General features: G+C 33.8%; 1 protein-coding gene across 10 annotated transcripts in view; it reads right to left on the bottom strand.

Moving 5' to 3' along the window:
• The window catches only part of FOXP2 (forkhead box P2), a 560,309-nt gene that overhangs the window by 380,017 nt on the left and 164,652 nt on the right, over positions 1–15,640 (bottom strand). For all 10 annotated transcript variants that reach the window (XM_055314791.1, XM_055314793.1, XM_055314790.1 and 7 more), the window contains one exon: positions 11,028–11,118. The gene's annotated coding sequence lies outside the window, so the exon portion shown is untranslated. The remainder of the gene's footprint in view (positions 1–11,027; positions 11,119–15,640) is intronic.

Below are 15,640 nucleotides of genomic sequence, written 5' to 3'. Positions count from 1 at the left end.
GCCAGGCATCCCAGATGCTTTTAGATAAGCAAACAAATCTCTTTCAGATATAATCTAGCACTTTTCAAACTGCCTTTTTTTTAAATGGGTCTTAGGGCAAATGAGACTACACACAAGCCCTTTAAAATGGGAATCTCAGTTTCCTACAGCACTTTGGGTCCCTTGGACATCAGCCCTATTGGTTAGTAAACCTGATATTTTGAGGGTTCATCTCTCCTGTGCAGATCCAGGGTTTGGTGTGACTGAGCTCCGACTCTTAACTCCTCTGAGGAATGGACCAGGATGGTGAGACCCATCCCATTTATGTGTCACTGTACCAGGGGAGGTGGGGGTAAGATCGTGTATCTACCTCTCCTATCTGTCTCAATTTTTAGCCTTTGTTGTGAAGAATTAATCCATCTAGTTTTCAGATCCTTTTCAGAGATAAATAATCCTTGTGTAGCTATAGATTCGGAGTGTCCATGAGAGGAGGGGAGTTCAGGATCTTCCCATGCCATCATCTTGCAGAAGTTCTCCTATGACAATATTTCTGAAATAGTGTTGTATAATCTACATTACTGACTTACCTAAATATTCTTTGTTTTCCCACTGTTTGGATAGGATATAATTTATCCAACTAGTTTTCTTTGCCATGTTAGTTAGGTTGATTCCTTATCTGTGATACAAGGGAACATAAGAATCCATATATCTAATCATCTGATCTGTAATAGACAATAAGAAGTTGAGCCGGAGGAGTAGCTATCTTCAAATGATTTTTAAAAAATGGTAGCTTAAATTTCTTTACCATTCCCTTCAAAATTCCACCAAGACTGAAGTTTCATCTGTGTGTGCATATGTACAGAAGGGACAGGGTGGGGGTTGGAGGGATAGGTACTGGAAAAATTGGAATAAGCCTTCCTGTAAGAAAACTTCTCAAAAATTTCTAGGAATATCTCTGTGCGTTTAATAGTGTAAATGGCTATTGTGTAATCCTTTGATTTTCTTAGATTGTTTTCAGAAAACAAAAGATACCGAAACCACTTTTCTATTCTTTTAATAACCTTTCTGAACTGTTGGACAGTAAACTCTGATCTCTGCTTTCCCTCTTGAGCTCTTCAGTTCACTTTACTAAGCTAATCCTATATCATGTAAATAGACATACCTTTTAAGTGAAAGTCTGGCTAGAGTATAGCTCCTCAAATAATGATTAAAATGGGTATATTAGGGATCCCTGGGTGGCGCAGCGGTTTAGCGCCTGCCTTTGGCCCAGGGCGCGATCCTGGAGACCCGGGATCGAATCCCACGTCGGGCTCTGGGTGCATGGAGCCTGCTTCTCCCTCTGCCTGTGTCTCTGCCTCTCTCTCTCTCTCTGTGTGTGTGACTATCATAAATAAATAAAAATTTAAAACAATAAAATAAAAAATAAACTCTTAAAAAAATAAATAAAATGGGTATATTAGAATATTTATAGCTTTAAGTAACAAAAAAATCAAATAAAAAAGGATTAAACAAAAAAGAAAGTTACTATCTCACTTGATCAAGAGGTAAGGAGAGCTCCAGATATAATAATAATAAATGAATATCAAATGCATTTATTAATGAAGTTATTTAACATTGTTTAATTTATTATTTTACTAATTGAATATATATAAACAACTTCTGACAAGGGAACAGAATTATCATAATTGGCCTAAACTAATTAGTATCTACCTGTTAGAGCTGGGAATAGGGTCAGTTTCCCATGAACTGTATGCTATGTGGAATAATGAACCATATCTCAGTAACATGAGGGTTCTGTAGCAGAGAAGAAAAGATGTTGGAGCAACGACCAGTAATGTCTGCTTCAAGCAGAGGGATCATACATTTTCACCCAAGACAATCCCAACGCATATCTAGGGTAAAGAATAATAGCATCCTTTTTATTCTCAAAGTGTTCTGGATGATGTATAAAATGGTCATCTGGCTATAAGGTGTGTATTTTTCAAGATTTTGGACTTAAATTTTAATTAAGCTCTAATTTAATTAAATATCTTTGTTATAATCATGTAAGAACATTGCTAAATCTGCAGTGAAAATAGAAATAAGGTTTCAGAATGCATGGTCAGCTTAATAAAATTTCAAAGTAATTATGAAGCAATCCCTTTCAACTGACTAAAACACTAATTAAAATCATTCTCACCAACTCCATAAATAGATTTTATGGATTCTTACTAATATTTTCATAGCTCAGTCCATGTTTTGAAAGAAGAAAGGTGATTTATTTTAAAATATATTCAAAAATTCAGAAATTAACTCATTTAGACTATGCTAGCTTCTGAACATTGAATATACACAGTGATAAACCTCTTTATGTTTAAAAACAGTACGTTTGGGGCCATAAGTAGAATCACAAGAGAAGAGGGACTGTTCAACAGTCCCGGTAGTAGGGCAGTGGAGGTTTTGGACCTAGCATGCCTTAGTTTAAATATTAGCCGTACCATATATGAACCACATGACACTGAGCAAATTGTTGAACTTTTCTGGGCCCCACTCCTTCAACTATACATTGAGGATAATAATGGTCTCTACATCGGAAGTAGCTAATTCATGGGTTGCATTAAATGAAAAGAGTACTTGGTACTAAATAAATGGCAGGTGGTAGCAGCAGTAGAAGTAGTAGTAGTAGCAGTAGTAGTAGTAGTAGTAGTAGTAGTAATGTCATCATGATCAACAACAACATCATCATCACACAGAACCCAGGGAGCTGTCTGAAGAACCAGACATTACTGCCAAAAGCACACACATTTTCCCAAAACTCACAATGCAAAGAGACAAAGTATTCTGAAAAGTAGAATTAAGTGTAAAGGCAAAGCCAGAACAAAGAGTGACCAGAGAGAAAACAGAGTATAAAGAAATCAAGGATGAGATCAGGAATTGCCTCATTAAGTGAACATCCTCTACTGTAAGTTCCTCTTATTTGCAGTTTGGCATATTACTGAATATCTAGAGTATATTGTTAAGGGCGCTAAGGCTTCTCATGGTCTCAGAAAAATGTTCTCCTCATGTCAGGAAAACTTTTAACACACAATTCCCTGAAGGCAGGTCCACATTGAAAACCAAAATTTCAAAGGAGATAAATGGTTGGAGACCAGAGTAAATGAGATGTAGTTCTGAATAGAGGAGTGGACTTTAACATTTCTGAATGACCAGAGAGAAATATGTACAGAGTATCACAAGGAAGATAAATATAAAATAAAGGGCACTTGGACACTAAGAATATAAAGTTACTTAATATTGAATAAGTATATACCTCCAGCCTTACCATATAAATAAAAACTGAAATGTGAGCAGAACTTCTCTTTCAGTTCACTCACAAGAAAAAATGAGGCATATTTATTGCTGTTCAGCCTTTCGAGCTGTCAGACACACCCTGAACCCTGAGACTGAGTCCTATGGAGGAAAAACGGTCGCATTTATGGTTAAGAACTAGCAGTTCTTAATAGACAACATTATAAGGGTAAAAAAGACTGGCAAATACTTCAGATGGTTCACTGCTTATATGAGAATAAAATGCATGCTTTGCATCTAATTGATGACAGAGTTAGTTGAAATCATTATAACATAAATAGTTCATAGTTGTGAGAACTGATAGGCTATTGGGTACCTAGAGACAAGAAAAAAATGTATTTAATGGATGTAACTAAAAACTAAGCATGAATCATGATCTAAGAAACAAATGAATAAAATGTATCAGCAGAATTTTAAAAATGAACTATACGTTTAAGAGGGATATGAACTAAAACTATTTTGAATTTGGAAAAAAACAAGAGAAATTACAGACAAAAGTATTTATGTGACCGAGTCTTTATCAGGTTGAAGAGAAATGCTATATATTTAATTAGCAAATTTAGAAACTTCTCCAACAAAATCTTTTTTATTGATATTCCTTCTATAAATATTTACTTTTAATCTGACCCAGGCAATCAAATAAGAGATCTTCATTTCTCTGCATCAGACTTTTCACATATCTTCAGGCAAGTGCTCAGATCCTTGTAATGTACAAATTATATATGCCAATATATAATATATGGTACCATATACTATTGTCATTATAATTTCACAGAATCTAAGATGCTAAGGTCACTTTAACTTCTCTTTTCTCCCTCAAATTATTCCTGATAATAATATATACGAAACATATATTTTAAAATTCTTTACACAAATCTAATAGTTGTAGTTAAAAAAACACAAAACCTCAAAAAACTTTATAGGACTGTTTCCAAAAATGGTTGCTCTCATATGAACACATACTCCTAATTAATGAATAAAACACTCAAGATTACTAGCATCTTTTAGTAGGCTAAGGTTTACTGTTATTTTCCAACCTTAAGATTCTGGAGTGCACTTTGGCAAATCCATTCATTTGTGTTGTTTATTAAATTCTCTGAGGCTACTGATCCATGTGCTTAAGCAGAAAATGGCAAAGAAAAAAATCATCACAATATTGTAGTCTCAGAAGTTTTTAACCACATTACTTTCTTACAGAGGACCCACTGTATAAGACCAAAAATAATATAGCAATTGAGAATTATGGTTAACATTTAATTGCAGGGACAAAAATGAATATGTAGGCCCAAAAGAACAAGGATATTTATCCCTTGATATGGTGAACATAAAAAGTATTCACATCTGTTTCACTGCTTTGCCTTCTTCATGGGCTTAAACCTGCCAAATTATTCCATTTGATTTCAGAGAATTCTCATATGGCAATCTATTTTATTTACTTTATCTTCAATAAAATGGTTCAGTGAGCATTAGTAACTCCGAGACACAAGTTTCAATCAGTCTGGAGGCAAAGGCGTCAATCTATATTAGACCTACTGTGCTGTGAGTTGCAGTTAGAAAGTTGGATCAGGGAAAGCAACAGCAAACATGTGAGCCAGACCTAATAAAGCCTCGGTGAAGAGAGAGAAAGCTCTCCCCAGGCTCTCACATGCATCACTTATACAATGCCAGGTGCTGAGTTCAACACACGGAAAGCTCCTTAATAAGGCTGACAGCTAAAAGAAGGCTTCAGACTCCAACTTTATTTTACATGACACCTACAGTAATAGTCCTCTGTTCTCCAGCAGACAATAGTAAGAACCGGAATTGCCAACAGTTAAAAATGAGGTTTTTTTTTTTTAATTCACTCCTCAGATATTATATAGTGGGGGGGCGGGGGGGTGGGGATGTGGGAACTAAAAAAATTCAAGCTGCCTCGCATTTCTCCTACAACATTTTCATCCAATTACCAATGTAATAGTAGTTTCGGTGGACCTTTCCTTACAAATTTGTATGACATTTTAAATATAGCTGCTGAATTAGATTTTAACCACAAAACAATCAGTAAGTTTGAGCAACAACTCATTTTGGAAAATGATATCATTAAAGACTAATTCCAAGATGTGGGGCAGTCCTGATAGAGGCTGTGAAAATGTCTCCCAAAGCACAAACTTTGTAATAAGTGATGCTGGTTCATATTTGATATGGGCTGTAAAAAGCATATTATTGTAATGCTATTCTTCCCATCAAATAAGACCATTAAAAATGTACTTAATGTTCAGTTGAATTGGAAAGCAGGCCAGTTAAAGTCCATATTTTGCTATCGTGTATCCCAGTATCAGAAATTTTACTAGTGGGTTACTCCAAGCCACAAACTTAAAATTATAAATGTAAAGGTTTTTTTTAAATATGGAAATAAGTTTTCACCTTTTTAAAATATAATGCTGTATTTCTTCCCAGGTTCTATGATCACAGCGTAATCAGTAAGAGTGATATTTGGAATGACAGTTTAATATGAATTTATATGAAAATATTGCTCTATTAGTTGCAGGTAGATACTTCTTAACCCACCTTTCTGGTAAACACAACATTTCAAGTATAACACCTCAAATATGAGTTCATATACCCAGATGCTTCCATACAATTCTGTCCTTTATAACGCTCTAAGAACATTAAAGAACAACAACAGAAAACTAGTATGACATGTTAGTAGAATAGACTCTGCAAGCCCAGATTCTGTAAGAGTGTTTTTTTTTTAACTATTCTAAATAGCTCTTCTACAAAAGAACCAGTACCAGCACTCAGATCTACCCAATCCCAAGAAAGCAAGATTCTCCAACACTGCTGTGACCAATAGGCAAGAGATGAAAGGGGGCCTCTTCATATTAGAAAATCAGTATTATAGGTAAAATCTAAACATTTCACATTTTCTTCTCACTTGGCTCACTGTAATCCCTGTATTCATTCACAAAGCCAAGGGCAGTAATGAAATCTGTGGAAATAATTTTAGGGCTAAAATATTATGTAATGTAAATTATCTATTGTTTTATAACAAATTATCCCCAAACTTAGAAGCTTAGGATTTAAAAAAAAAAAAAAAAAACAAAAAACATTATCTCACATAGTTTCTGAGCATCAGGAATCCAGGAGTTTTTCAGCTGGGTGGTTTAGGCTCATGGTTCTTCAGACAGTTCCTCCCTGTCTGTGGGCCAGAGGGTTTAGCTCCTCATCACATAGGCCTCTTCATGGCAGCCTGTCTTCCCCAGAGCACATCATGAGACAGAGAAGGAAAGAGAGAGTGAAGGAAGGAGAGAGAGAAGGAAAGGGGAGAAAAAGAGATAGAAAGAGAAAAGCGATGGAGAAAGAACACTCCAAACAGATATCTTAATGTCTTGTATAACCTAATCTGAAAAGCAGTATACCATTGCTTGTGCCATGTTCTATCAGCCACACGGACTAACTCTGATAGATACAGGAGGGAAAAATACAGTGATGTGAAAACCAGGAAACAGGATCATTAAAGACCATCTTCAAAGCTGCCTACCACAGCCCATCTCCTGGACCCCAGTCATTCATTTTCTCCTCTGTGCAATCAACTCCAAATGCATATGTTGCAATAGATTCTTATGGTCAATTTAAAGGTTGTTTGGGATATACTTCAGATTACTGAAGTCAATGTGAAAGTGAAAGGATATTTTATGAAGAACATCCTTCAAATATAATTTTCAAACTGAAAGGCTATCAAACTGACCACTGTTCTAAATTAAGAAGGTATTATATATATTTAGTGAATACTTCTTAAGATACTCTTACATATGCAAGGCTACAGGTAACACAGATATGATATTACACAGGGAAAATCCTGGGCTGGCTGAAAAGGAGGAAAGAAATAGGAGAAGTACAATGGAGAAGGAGGTAGAGATGTAAATGCACTTTAAAGAGATGGAGAAAGGGAAAAATAAGATGTGAATTGACAAAAATGTGGGCAAGTGTAAGGCAAGCAGCTCAAAGTATATGTGTCAGAGTAATGGGGAGAAAAGGTTAGTATTTGGGTTTTGTCAGAATCTGGAGAGTATTAAATACCAGGGTAGGTGCATTTAGCCTTGGGTTAGCCAGCATGAAATAATGGATAAATCTTAGGGAGGAATGACCTGTTAGGAGTAACACTGTAAGCATAACTGAGAATACAAGTTTACAATTAGTGACAATACTCCTTTTTATTAAATAGTACAGTAGAATATGGTCAAGGTTATGAGATGTCACTTCAATGATTATGTTAAAACACACACACTCTATATTTACATGCATACATATATGCACATATGGCTTTATCTTGTTATCACACAGTAGAGACTCTCCTACTGGCTTTCAAGAAGCAAGCTACTATAATGTGGACCACATAGGGAGAGGGTCACATGCACAGGACTTGTGGATGGCCTCTAGGAGTTGAGGATCTCAGTCCTACAACCCCGATGCCAAAAACCACTGAGTTTGAAAATGAACCCTGAACTCCATTTACACATGCAGCCTGGCTAGTATTTTGATTGCAGCCTTACAAGACCTTAAGCTAAACTGTGCCTCAACTCCTAAGCCATGGAAACTGTGATTTAACAAAAGTATGTGTTTTAAGCTTTGAAATATGTAATACGTTGTATAACAACAAAAAACTAATACACATACTGACCAAAGCACAGAGAGCACATTTACAGAATTAACTCATTTTTTTAGCATTTCTTGGGCCAAAGTTAGAATGCTATACAGCCTATTTGCTAAATAGCCTGAAACTACAACTTGTGAAACAAATACAGTAAGAAATAAAACAACTGAATTTTTTTAATGCTTGCTATGCCATTTACATGAACTTACATATGTAGTCCTCAAATCTATGCTGTGAAGTAGGTACTATTATCTCTACTTTCTAGATTCAGAAATTAAGGGTTAGAGAGTTTAAATGGTTTGTCCAAGCTATCATACACAGTAAATTTGCCCTGGGCCCATAATTCAAATCAAGGTAATCTCATTTCCAAGCTCCCGTTCTCAACAGCTACACTCTATAGCCTGTGTATCTATAGTTTTGTTCACTCTACTTTTGCTAAGGAATGTCAGCATGCCATGAGTAGGAATCAGACCCAGACCCTCCTCAGCCAAATCAGCTTCCTATATAGTCCATTTACTTTCCAATAAGTTGAAAATTTGAACAAATATGTTGGTCATGTATGATGCTTAATTTTTAACAGGTATTTTTGAAGCTTATAACAAACAGTTTCTTTAAGTATGAGAATAAAGTTTATATCCAGTACACTGAAATAACAAACTTATATTTTAATTGGATTTAATACTTATGATGGAAACTCTGAAAATAACTGTGACTATGATGAAGTAAAACACACACGTATACATCTACACTCACCCAACTACCCAATGACCCATATACACGAACAGTCTCAGTTGTAAGTTGTATGAAACAATATTTTAACTGCCATTTTAGAAGTATAGGCTGGGGCAAGTTAGTCAACCTCTCTGAGAGGTAAAATGGAGATAGTGCTAAACAAATTGCTTAACAGTACGAAGATTCAACCAAGTATTCGTTTAGGGATTTTGGGAGACGAGGGAACACAGAAGTGGCAATTGAAGAAAAAAAAATGAGTATTTCTTGAAAATAGTTATGTATTAAGTGCTAAATTTTTGCAATAATCAAACAGTTATATCTGCCCCTGGTTTTACAGATGGAAAACTGATGTTCAACAATTTAAGGAAATTAGAAAAGGTTGATTAAAAATGCTAGCATATGGCTGCATGGATGCAAAGCCATATCTACCTAACTCCTAAACCCTTGCCTCTACATCATTCCACTCTTCTCTTGTCGTAATACCTCCATCTCTAGAATCCATAATTTTATATATTCCAAAAAAACCCCACTTTTTGGAATTTTTTTCATTAAGATGAGCCATTGCCATTTTGCATATGCATTATTTCCACCAATATGTAGTTGGTCTTCATTTAAAAATATAAAAACTACTATAAGCATATGACTAGAAAAAGTCTAATTAGCAAGTTCCAAAAGCAGTTTTGAGAACTAACTTCAAACACAATTATGTTTCCTTTCTGGGAAAAAGACTCTATTTTTAAAAATCACTTCTTTCATGGTTCCATGATGTTCATTGTCAGGTAACTCCCACTTATAAATCTTAAATCCCCTTACTATTATTAAAACAAATGTCCTATTACCCAAAAAAATGAGGATTTACGTATTAAAAGGTCTTATAAAGACAGAATATATCAACATAGCTATTGTCTATATAGTAAGCATAAGTTACATAACTCAGAAAAAAAAACAAGATTGGGCCTTAGTAGATATTCTAGTAATACCTAATTGTTTATTATTAGCATAAAATCACAACAAGCTATATTACTTTTTCGAATCATTTAAATTCTTTGTGTTATAGTTTCTCCACTTAGTGAACAAAGGATAATAAGGTCATCTTTTAGTAATAAGCAATGCAAGAGTAAAACTAATGAGTTTAGTGAGAGAGTAAAATGAAGTTAAAAGTTGCCAAAATGCTTCAAAAAACTTAAATCCTAAATAAATGTGGAATGATTTTGTTTCTATATCTGGCAAAATAATAAAGCTGGCACAAAACAAGAAGGCCATAGGCAAAATAGTAGGTATAATGTCTGAGAAACATTTGATTATATAATTCAAGCACACTGAAAAAACATGTCTTAAGGAAGATAAGGAATTTTCATCTGAAGCAAGTTTTAGAAATGGGTACAGCAATAGAGGCAGAACAACAAGGATCCTGAGGCCTGTCCTACACTTTTGGTAAACCCCCTTGAAAAAGAATTCAGAAGAAACCAGACACCATGGTTCCCTTTTCTTTGGGGTTAAGTCTAAGATAAGAACTGATATAAACTCCTCACCTAAAATTTCCTTATTTTTCTTTTTATAATGACATTGTTTACAGATATGGCCCACCTATAACATACTGCTTGATTGATACCATAGTTCAGCAGTGACACTGAAAAAATAATTTTACAGAAACATATACTGAATAAAGTGGGAAATAAATCTACTTCTTTTGGAAAAGCATCTTATGCCGTATCTGTGGCCCTTGTTTTATATCAAATAATGGACTTAAAGTTTTCTAAATTGACACTGTAAATATCAAGGAAAAGTCCCATTTGACTTAAGGAATTACAACATTTCAAAAAATGCTTTTAAATAGCTGACTTGTTGACTCTCAAAGAGTTTATAAGAAAAATTCATTTCCAAAAAAAATCATTACTAGCATGTTATTCTCTTCATTTTTTGGCATTTCTAGATCCTCCGAAAACCTCAATATCAACTCAATCTTAATAAAGAAAATACTGAAAACATCAGTATAAAAAAAGACCACATGATAACCAAAAATAATCCATATGCTTTTCTTGCCTAATCATTTCCTTTCAATATTTCAAAACCAAATTCATCTTCTACATAAATTTGTAATAATTTTCAAAATAAAAATTAAAACCAAGTTTAATAGGAAGGGAAAGCACAGCAAGATTGAAATGGAAAAGGAGAGAAGAGACGGTGGTACATATTCCTATAGTCATACTTGACAAGTGTCTGGAGTTCACTGATAACTTTTTTTTAATATTTGGACAAAGATACGCAATCAAAAAATTAAAGAATAAAATAAACACTAGAAAAACAGACATACGCACAATGGACCAAAGAGAATTATTACCAGAAGGCCACTTACGTATTTCGTCCAGATCTTCTACAAGACTTTCGAGTCAACCTTGATGTGGAGTCCAAGGTAAACTCAATCCCAGCATCACATTAGAATAGCCCTGTTAATAGAAACAAATAACTGTAACTGCTTTAAAAATTAATTTTAAATTTATGTCACAATTAGTCCAATAACTTCATAGAACATAAAACACACCCGATCTCAAGTAAAGATAATTGTTAATGCATTCATTTCTTTGGAACTCTTCAAATACGCATGAAAATGCTTCCCATTTTAATTCAGAGAAGTTTAAAATCCATTGTTTGGTACAAGGCAAGGACCCTGGAGACAGTATGAGATGCATTTCCAAGAGATGCAGATTTTATTTCCCACTGTTACATTGATTTGGCAGATTTAAACTTTTGGTGATTAAATCTTCTAATTTACAGAATACAATTATTTATGTCTCAAGATTCCCAAATGAAAACATGACTGATTTCAATTGCCTCTTCAGCACATACTTAATGAGTTTTGTAGGCCTTTCCACAATTAACAAATCGGTAGTTAGCATTTTCTCCTTAAAATCGCAATGTAAGGGTTATTACCTTTATATTTATTTGAATGAGTAGTTCCTAGATCCATTTCCTACTTAACCACTCTCTTTTCCAGTCTCTTCCTTCTTCAATCTGAAAGATTTAGCTCATATCTTTCTTAGGCTAAAATAAGTGTTCTTAAGGACCAACAAAATTACAGAACTTAATAGTATATAGGTAATAAATGGGTTTTGATTTTCACACCAACTTGATTGACTGTTAGTGACCACATGGAAAGCTGTATGGAGATTAAATATGAGTCTAGCAGAAAGGAGTCCTATGTTCAATTAGCAATGTCTTCCATAGACACTAAAAAGATGGATGACATCACATATTATCTTTGTTAAGCATTTAAACATTCACTAATTTTATTTAAATTATTCCCAAACACTTTTGGCTAAAAATCCTTTCTTCCAATGGAATAATGGTGAAGGGTCAACTAATTACACAGATAAAAGTGAAGTGTTCTGGTTGAATTGGAATCCCCAAAATACTCAGAACCACTACAATTCTTTTCCCAGGTACCTTGTGGGTATTCCACAAAGTCCTAGGTATTCTGCAAAGCATAGCTTTAAACCATTATTTTAGTTATCAAAGTAACTCAACATTACAAAAATTAAGGTAATTCAAATGCCTATTCTTCACAGTCATTCTCAATTGTTTGTTATTCATTTTTCTCTTAATGATAATATCTTGCACATAAGCAGGCTCCCCTCTTGACTTTCCTACGTTAATCTTTCTTCCATAATATATTTTTGCCTTCTATATGCCACCAAAAGAAACAGATTTCTTATTAATATGCTGCAATCTAAATTATTTCCTAATTCCATATTAGCTTATTTTGTCCTTTCCATTTTCATAGATACCAATTTTTCCTAAATCAATCTCTAAATTCTAGATTTTTAAATCTTTTTTTTTCCATGATTTTATTTATTTATTCATGAGAGACACAGAGAGAGAGAAAGAGAGGGGCAGAGACACAGGCAGAGGGAGAAGCAGGCTCCTCCCTGCTTGGAGGGAGCCCTGTGCAGGACTCGATCCAGGTCTCCAGGACCACACCCCGGGCCAAAAGCGGCGCTAAACCACTGAGCCACCCGGGCTGCCCTAAATTCTAGATTTTTAAAGAAAATCTACAAACCCATTTTAAAAGTATATGCTATAGCTCAAAGTAAACATCAGAACTAGAGGACAAAGAGAAAGAATCCATTCTACTAAATATTAGGTTTTACTACCAAAGACAGGTGCAGACAGAAAAACGGAGCTTGGAAATAAACCCACGTATCAATGGGACCTTTATATACATAATAAGGGTAATATCACAAAGTAAAAGAAAAGGTTGGTGCTGACTCATTTTATGGAGAAAGAAAAACAGTCTCAGAATACGGCAAGAAATAAACTTAGCTCTTTATTTTATCTCTTAGACAAACTTGGATTTCAATGAGATTAAAGAGTTTTAAATGTGAAGGCCAACCTTTCAAAGCTAATAGAAAAATTTAGGTGACTATTTTTGATACCTAGAATTAAAAAAAAATTCTGAAACAAGATCTAAGTTATTAAGGCATAAAATTGATAAATTTGGCCAAACCAAATGAGAACCTTTCAATGAAGGATCCCATAGATAAATTTTATAAACTGAGAGAAGTCCTAAAACCAACAAGGGATTAATATTAAAATGTATACTCAGAAAAAAACTAATAGAAAAATGAGCAAAACTCTGAACAGGCAGTTTCTCAGAGAGGGAAGCCAGAACAACTATCAAGTATAGTTTTGAGCACTGGGTATTTTTATAAGACCGATGAATCACAGCCCTCTACCTCTGGAACCAATAATACATTACATGTTAATAAATTGAATTTAAATAAAATAAAATTTTTAAAAAAAGTTCTAGTAAAAAAATGTGCAAAATCACTAGATATCAGGAAGATGCAAACTTAAAAAAAAAAACAATGAGATACCACTTCATGCCATCAGAAGAACATATTTTTGAATGCTGGATTCTACATCATATTGGCAAGAATACAGAAAGATGAGCATTCTCTTATTTACTGGTAATGGTAATGGATGTATAAATAATACAGTGATTCTTAACAGTAATTTGGGAGACCTAAAATGCTTATCTGTTCTTTATAGATTCAAAATACCCTATGTAGATATCAATTGTAGAATATGTTAGCTTAGCTTAGAATATATTAGCTCACTTTTTTATTTGCATGCTTTTCTTTTCCACTAGTTTCTCCATTTTCATTATTCATTTTAAATAAATTCATTATTCATTATATTAATTTGAGAAATTGATAAATCAAGAAATAGCAATAAACATATCATTTAGAATTATGGATATATACAAAAACTATAGACATAAATACCAGTAACCTGTGACTTCTACACAGTCGGACTGGGTAGTAAGAAGACACAAGGCAGACAAATGCTATTTTTCATTACAATAAGCTTTTTGTTTCATTTGATTTTTTAACTGTGTACATGTATTTCTTTGATAAAAGTCAAAATTAAATACAAAAGGTAAAGAAGCTAATTTTATTTATTTATTTTAAAAGATTTTTATTTATTCATTCATAGAGACAGAGAGAGAGGCAGAGACACAGGCGGAGGGAGAAGCAGCCATCATACAGAGAGAGCCTGAGATGGGACTTGATCCAGGGTCTCCAGGATCACACCCTGGGCTGCAGGCGGCGCTAAACCACTGCGCCACCGGGGCTGCCCAGAAGCTAATTTTAAAAAGAACTTATCATCCCAATAATACACAGTTGTAATTTTACAATAAAACTATTTTTAGATAATCCTTATTTATCATTATTATTTATATCATTTAAATAAGCATATGTTATTTTAGTAAGTTAAAACTCAAGAAAATATGTCATACATTACTTATCACAGGTCTTATAATGATCACTTAATTTAAAAAACACCGGCAACCACTTAAGCCAGTAAAGGAAAAGGCAAAACCAGAACTGAAGAGGCTAATTAGAATTCTCTTGCATACACACATGCACATAGATTGATTGGTTGTCCAGACTCTAAGATAAAGCCACAACCCTGCTCTTATAGAGTGTGCAGTATAATGAGGAATATGTAATGAAATTATTACAGTGCACTGAGCAACATGGTATATATATGAGTATATACACACACACACACACACACACAGTGTATTGTGTATATATATGTGTGTGTATATATAGAGTGTACTGAGCAACATGCCATATATATATATATATATATATATATATATATATATATATGCAGTAATTAATTTAAGTCAAAGAAGACTTTCTGGATAAAAGGAGCTCTATGTGTTTCACATTGACAAACATTCCCTCTTCAAATTTCTTCTAGCCCTTTAAAATGCATTCTGGATTTATTTAAGGTTTGTTGTGGTAGGAGAGGAGAGCATCACTCTGATATTCACAACGGGTTTGACCTGTTTTCTGTAAGAACTAAATTTGATGAAGAGAAAAATTACTAGGTGGTTTAGTTTTGTTGTATTTATTTCTTCTAAGAACTCACTGATACTCAAGAAAGAGATTTAGCGTTCTAACGTGTCACTTGGAACTCTTTCAATATTTTCTACTCTCCTGTCTTTTAATTAACAAAAATGAAGATACGTCCTAAAAGAAATGCTATCATTTAATTGTTTTTTAAACAATAAAGAAAAGAGAATTACATCGTACAAAGCTTAAGCGTAAAATAAGTGTCTTTTGAATGCTACCACAAAATAGCATAATACAAAATCCTCAGTCTAGTGATTTTCACAGTTTGGAAGAATATACTAAAAATATATGAAGTAAATAAAATACATTTGTTATGTAGGTCATAATATGTAACTGATGCTCAAAAGTAAAAATTGCACTAACATTTTCAGTACCGTTTTCATATTTTACAGCATAGGTCTTCTTGGAGAATGGTGAGAACTAAGAATTATTTTATTATCTAGAAACAAGCTAGTTAACTACAGCCAGATAAAAGTAAGCAAATAATGGTTCATTGGTTGCAAAGGCTTGATAATATAACCAACATTTCAGGGAACAGAAA

The sequence above is a fragment of the Nyctereutes procyonoides genome, unplaced genomic scaffold (assembly GCF_905146905.1).
Source record: "Nyctereutes procyonoides isolate TBG_1078 unplaced genomic scaffold, NYPRO_anot_genome, whole genome shotgun sequence".
Taxonomy (NCBI): Eukaryota; Metazoa; Chordata; class Mammalia; order Carnivora; family Canidae; genus Nyctereutes; species Nyctereutes procyonoides.
Note: the sequence above shows the minus strand (reverse complement) of the source record. Positions and strands in the feature narration are given on the sequence as shown.